Here is a 7,152-nt window from a genome sequence, read left to right as displayed (position 1 = left end):
ATTCAATAATTTTTTTTTAATGAATATTATCATTTAAACTAATTGTAAAGAAAACACAAACCGGATTATACAAATTTTTATTAAAGGTATTTTCTATATATGTATAGTACATTACTTACAAGTAACAATAAATAAAATTATACCTTGTAGTTGTGGAAACACAAGACTTCACAGCAGATAAATTGACATAGTAGATTTAAAATGAAAATAAAAAATGTATATACTTTTAACAATGACTGACCTAGCAACAGGGTAGCGTGGTGGACATAATTCTGGGCAATTTGACCTTTGAGGTCCACCTCTCACCTCAGTTTCGGAATCTTGTCCTCTTTCCATTTTACTGTACCAAAGTGAGCATTATTATGACCTATATAGTAACTGGAAGAAGCTTTTAGTAAAGGTTTCAACTCTACTCTTACAATAGGGAAGAGTTGGAACCTCTATCAGGTTTTTATTGCTGTCCAGCTGGGAAGATTCACCATGTCTATTTGTCCTGATGACCATTGGCACAGAAACTGATGGGAAATCCTGAATTCTACAGTTGCCACCAGAAGAAGAATAGAGGAGAAGTCTTCCAAGGGGGCCAACGGTTCCTGTAACAGCTGTCTAGAAGGGGATCTCCAATCATTTTAGTGAGATTTCCCTTTTATTTGTCTCCCCAACAGGACACAGACAGATAAAAGATATGTGGAGCATCATTAATAATAAGAAGATGCCCAGAAAACGTTGTTTCTATTTTGCATTGGGATCTGGGGTCATTTGTATGCCAACGGACCTTATTTTGATGAGATGGGTTTGCTTTAAGAGGATATTAAATAAGGGCATTAGCCAATGTATCCCATTGGGTAATAAATTTAAAAGAGCGAACAAAAATCCTGGATGGCTTAACTCCAATGTAAAAATGCATATAAAAGCAAAGGAGAAGACCTTCAAAAAATACAAGGTTGAGGGATCATCCTTAGCATTCAGACTTTATAAAGAATGCAACAAGAAATGTAAGGGTGCAATTAGGACGGCTAAGATAGAACATGAAAGACACATAGCGGAGGAGAGCAAAAAAAATCCCAAGAAATTCTTTAAGTATGTAAACAGTAAAAAAGGGAGGACAGACCATATTGGCCCCATAAAGAATGAGGAAGGACATCTTGTTACAAAGGATGGGGAGATGGCGAAGGTATTGAATTTATTCTTCTCCTCAGTCTTCACGAGTGAATCGGGGGGCTTCAGTAACCAAAACTGCAGTGTTTATCCTCATGACACAACACAGGAAGCACCTCCATGGTTAACAAAGGACAAAATTAAAATTAGACTTGAAAAACTTAAAATTAATAAATCACCGGGACCAGATGGCTTGCATCCGAGGGTACTTAGAGAACTCAGTCAAGTGATTGCCAGACCGTTGTTCCTAATTTTTACAGATAGTCTACTGACTGGAATGGTACCAGCTGATTGGAGAAAAGCCAATGTAGCACCAATATTTAAAAAGGGCCCAAAATACATCCCTGGGAATTACAGACCAGTTAGCCTAACATCAATAGTATGTAAACTCTTGGAGGGGATGATAAGGGACTATATACAAGATTTTAGTAATAAGAACTGTATCATTAGCAGTAATCAGCATGGATTCATGAAGAATCGTTCTTGCCAAACCAATCTATTAACCTTCTATGAGGAGGTGAGTTGCCATCTAGATAAAGGAAGGCTCGTAGACGTGGTGTATCTGGATTTTGCAAAAGCATTTGACACAGTTCCCCATAAACGTTTACTGTACAAAATAGGGTCCTTTGGCATGGACCATAGGGTGAGTACATGGATTGAAAACTGGCTACAAGGGCGTGTTCAGAGGGTGGTGATAAATGGGGAGTACTCAGAATGGTCAGGGGTGGGTAGTGGGGTTCCCCAGGGTTCTGTGCTGGGACCAATCCTATTTAATTTGTTCATAAACGACCTGGAGGATGGGGTAAACAGTTCAATCTCTGTATTTGCAGACAATACTAAGCTAAGCAGGGCAATAACTTCTCTGCAGGATGTGGAAACCTTGCAAAAAGACCTGAACAAATTAATGGGGTGGGCGACTACATGGCAAATGAGGTTCAATGTAGAAAAATGTAAAATAATTCATTTGGGTGGCAAAAATATGAATGCAATCTATACACTGGGGGGAGAACCTCTGGGGGAATCTAGGATGGAAAAGGACCTGGGGGTCCTAGTAGATGATAGGCTCAGCAATGGCATGCAATGCCAAGCTGCTGCTAACAAAGCAAATAGAATATTGGCATGCATTAAAAGGGGGATCAACGCCAGAGATAAAACGATAATTCTCCCACTCTACAAGACTCTGGTCCGGCCGCACCTGGAGTATGCTGTCCAGTTCTGGGCACCAGTCCTCAGGAAGGATGTACTGGAAATGGAGCGAGTACAAAGAAGGGCAACAAAGCTAATAAAGGGTCTGGAGGATCCTAGTTATGAGGAAAGGTTGCGAGCACTGAACTTATTCTCTCTGGAGAAGAGACGCTTGAGAGGGGATATGATTTCAATTTACAAATACTGTACTGGTGACCCCACACTAGGGATAAAACTTTTTCGCAGAAGAGAGTTTAATAAGACTGGTGGCCACTCATTACAATTAGAAGAAAAGAGGTTTAACCTTAAACTACATAGAGGGTTCTTTACTGTAAGAGCGGCAAGGATGTGGAATTCCCTTCCACAGGCGGTGGTCTCAGCGGGGAGCATTGATAGCTTCAAGAAACTATTAGATAATCACCTGAATGACCGCAACATGCAGGGATATACAATGTAATACTGACACATAATCACACACATAGGTTGGACTTGATGGACTTGTGTCTTTTTTCAACCTCACCTACTATGTAACTATGTAACTATGTATACGCTGTAAGGTGAGGCACATATTTAGGCTGTTATAGTCCTCCTGGTTGACCACTAGATGCTGCCATAGCTTGAGAGTAAGACTCAGCTTAGGAGCCTCCTGGGTTAAGTGTCAGCCCTGCCCCTGAGGGGTACGCTGGATAAGGTTCTATTAGGAAGGCGGAGAGGTGGCTAGTTTGTTAGATTTCGCAAGGAGAGTGATTACTGTTTTTTCCATGTGGGTGCAACTGCATGGATCAGAATGTAGGCAGGGAGCTTATATTGTGTCGCTTCCCCTTAGGGGGGAAGCTGGTGGTCTTGCAGCCATCATAACTACACACATTCCCGAAGGGAGGGATGCGGGAATCTGGACCATTGTACTTTACATATCTCAACTTAATACACTCTTGAAAATATACTTCCTTCTGTGGACTGCTCCTTTCTTTATTCTATATGGGCACGCCTCTTGGAAATGGTCCTTTGCATTGGGGTCAAGGTGGGGTCCACTGCCAGCTAAACCTGAGATTGGGTATTAGAGGATTCTGGGAAGTGTTGTTTAATCCTTTTTATTCGTTTTTACACACAAACAAAGAAAATATAGCAATATTTTCCAGTATCAAAAATGTACATGTAGCAAAGTCTTTAGCCTCTTCCAGTCTAATGAGGACCTCCAAGGCCAAAAATCGGTGACATCCTTCAATGTGTAGTGGGTTGTGAGGCATAGTGGCAGGGCTGGAATGGGACAAAAATTTGGCCCTGGACTTCATTCAGATCGGTCCACTTTAATTTTGAGTGTTCCCAACAGCACCCCCCTTACATCAGAGTGGCCCCATCAGCACCCCACTTCACATCAGAGTGTCCCCATCAGAATCCCCTTATATCAGAGTGGGCCCATCAGCACCCCCTTACATCAGAGTGGCCCCATCAGCATCGCCTTATATCAGAGTGGCCCCATCAGCACCCCCTTAAATTAAAATGGCCCCATCAGCACCCCCCTTCACATCGGAGTGTCCCCATCAGCGTCCCCTTACATCAGAGTGTCCCCATCAGCACCCCCCTTCACATCAGTGTCCCCATCAGCACCCCCTTACATCAGAGTGTCCCCATCAGCACCCCCTTACATCAGAGTGTCCCCATCAGCAACCCCTTACATCAGAGTGTCCCCATCAGCCAAGAAAAAAAGACAGAGGATTGCATTAAAAACTTGCACCGTTTCAGGCCTGATTTCTTCCCAAATTTTTTGGATGAATTCGGACCTGAAACAGGCCAAAAGATGCGCAGGGCTCCTGTGCAAATTCTCACTGAAGCCGCAGCGGAGATATATGAACCGGCTCCATAGAGAACCGGTCAAAATCTCCTGCTTTTGCAAATTGGATGCGGGAATTTGCAATAGTGTGAGTCCAGCTTTAGAGGAGAGGCCTGCCAGAGCAAGAAATAAGGTATTACAGCTTATTCATCTACCGCTAATAAAGAGAAAAACACATGTGGGAGAGACCTATGCGCTGCACACCCCAAAACAATAATGGTAAAAAATGGACAGTTTCCCCGGTGGGGCTTTAGACAGCAATATCTTGAAATCCAGAATAATAAAAAATGTATAACCAGTAAGTGCATTTATTGAACCATGAACAATTGTAATTTTATAATTCAATTGGCATTACAACATAGAGCACTGGCCAAGTAGTACAATACATATTCCACAATATAAAGTCGACACATCTTTACACAAAATTATATACAGTCATACATTTCCGGACTGTTGACGGTATAAATCCCCGACGCGTTTCGACCTGTGTACGGTCATCATCAGGGGGATAGTTGGTTCTATAAAATACATTGAATATCTTCAAAATTTAAGAACATGTCATCATAAATCTCATAGTAAGGCTAAAATATTTATCGCTGAAAAGTAGAGGGAATAATCCTTTGGCCAGTAAAAGCCGTAAATGGATCCGGGGGGCCCCCATATTCACCCCTGTCTCCCCAGAGTGCATGAGTCCAGCCCAAGGGGCTTGCAAGGAGCCACATAGACGCCCTCCAGGGGAAGGAGAAGTCAGCACCTGCGACAAATACCCAATAGGTCAAAATGATTCTCAGCACATTGGCAAGAGTATGAAGTGTATGGGCTAACTGCAATCCTAGTGATCAATATATATTGATCTGGTGTCCTAAGGTTTCATGATTGTAATTAATTATATAGAATGTGGCAAACCCATAAAAGAAATGGTTATATAGTTATAGGGTTGTTTGAGTGGTGTGGTGTGTAAAAACAGGTGAGTGGGAAGTGATATGTGGTACTAGGAATATGAAAAACCCTTTGAGTGATGAAGTAAAATTAGATGGATGGCCAGCACACTGCTGACTACAGTGCCATGTCCAGGTGAATAAAATGAGTGTGTAGTGTCAGCCAACACATGGTGGAATAAAAGTGAAAAACAAGTCAAAAGGAGAGTATGTGAATGAATAAAACCAAATTGAAACAATCAAAAACATGTGTGAAAGATCTAAACTGATTATAGGAATAGGAGTATGAGTGTAGTGTTGTGATATTATAGGAGTAGGAATATATTTATAGTATTATAATTTACCTTGTGCCACAGTGTGGCTGATGTAGTATGGTAAAGTTTGACTTGTATGAACCAAATTGCAATGAAGCAAAAAAGGTAAAAAGCTGGAGCCATAGTAAGACTCACAGGCAGCCGATCATGGATATATGCCTAAAGTAGGCAATTAATTGAGTAGGCACAGATGCTGATCTCCTCCCCCCCAGAGTGATGACGCCCGGGCCGCTAATGAGCAGCCCATATGTGGCTCCCCCGGCATCCCTGTAGGCAAAAAAAAAAAAAAACCCCGGCAGCTGCCGTCAACTCCGCCGCAAACCGCGAGATGTCACTGCGCCGTGCACACGCCGAAGTGACTCGCACATGCGCACCTCGCCGCGGCTCATCCGGAGGTGATCAAGGGATGCCGCCGGCAGAGTGAAGCTCACGTCGGCGGACGATGGATACAATCGTCCGTCAATCAGAGAATGGGGGGGAGAGCTCAGATCCTGCATCACCCCCACATTCTCACCCTGCCGGGAAGCCTTCAGTTGGACCAGGACTCACCCCCATGAAGCCGACAGGGGCGGCAGAGGTCCACCATGATCCATGATGGCCATAATCTAAAGTGCATATGTAAATGCAGTAGGCACTAAATTGTAGATGATAAGGTAATCATTGAATTTATGCAGGAGCTGAGTGATAGCTCACTGACCCTAGATCCTAACATGTATATTTACAGAGCAGGTGTTAGTTAAACATCTGATCTACTGCAATACAGGAGTCTATAATAGATCTATCCTGATGCATGAGGTGGGGAAAGATACAGTTACGATCTACTCCCCCATTTTGGGGGGCGTTTCCTCCGCAAGAGGCAAACAAAGTGTCACCCCCAAGATGTGTATCGTATCAAAAGAGGTTTTAGACATGTGAGGGTTAGAAGGGCTACTATCACAACACTCATACTCTTATTCCTATAATCAGTTTAGATCTTTCACACATGTTTTTGATTGTTTCAATTTGGTTTTATTCATTCACATACTCTCCTTTTGACTTGTTTTTCACTTTTATTCCACCATGTGTTGGCTGACACTACACACTCATTTTATTCACCTGGACATGGCACTGTAGTCAGCAGTGTGCTGGCCATCCATCTAATTTTACTTCATCACTCAAAGGGTTTTTCATATTCCTAGTACCACATATCACTTCCCACTCACCTGTTTTTACACACCACACCACTCGAACAACCCTATAACTATACAACCATTTCTTTTATGGTTTTGCCACATTCTATATAATTAATTACAATCATGAAACCTTAGGACACCAGATCAATATATATTGATCACTAGGATTGCAGTTAGCCCATACACTTCATACTCTTGCCAATGTGCTGAGAATCATTTTGACCTATTGGGTATTTGTCGCAGGTGCTGACTTCTCCTTCCCCTGGAGGGCGTCTATGTGGCTCCTTGCTAGCCCCTTGGGCTGGACTCATGCGCTCTGGGGAGACAGGGGTGAATATGGGGGCCTCCCGGATCCATTTACGGCTTTTACTGGCCAAAGGATTATTCCCTCTACTTTTCAGCGGTAAATATTTTAACCTTAGTATGAGATTTATGATGACATGTTCTTAAATTTTGAAGATATTCAATGTATTTTATAGAACCAACTATCTCCCTGATGATGACCGTACACAGGTCGAAACGCGTCGGGGATTTATACCGTCAACAGCCCGGAA

Source organism: Aquarana catesbeiana, linkage group LG02, assembly GCF_042186555.1.
Source record: "Aquarana catesbeiana isolate 2022-GZ linkage group LG02, ASM4218655v1, whole genome shotgun sequence".
Taxonomy (NCBI): Eukaryota; Metazoa; Chordata; class Amphibia; order Anura; family Ranidae; genus Aquarana; species Aquarana catesbeiana.
Note: the sequence above shows the minus strand (reverse complement) of the source record.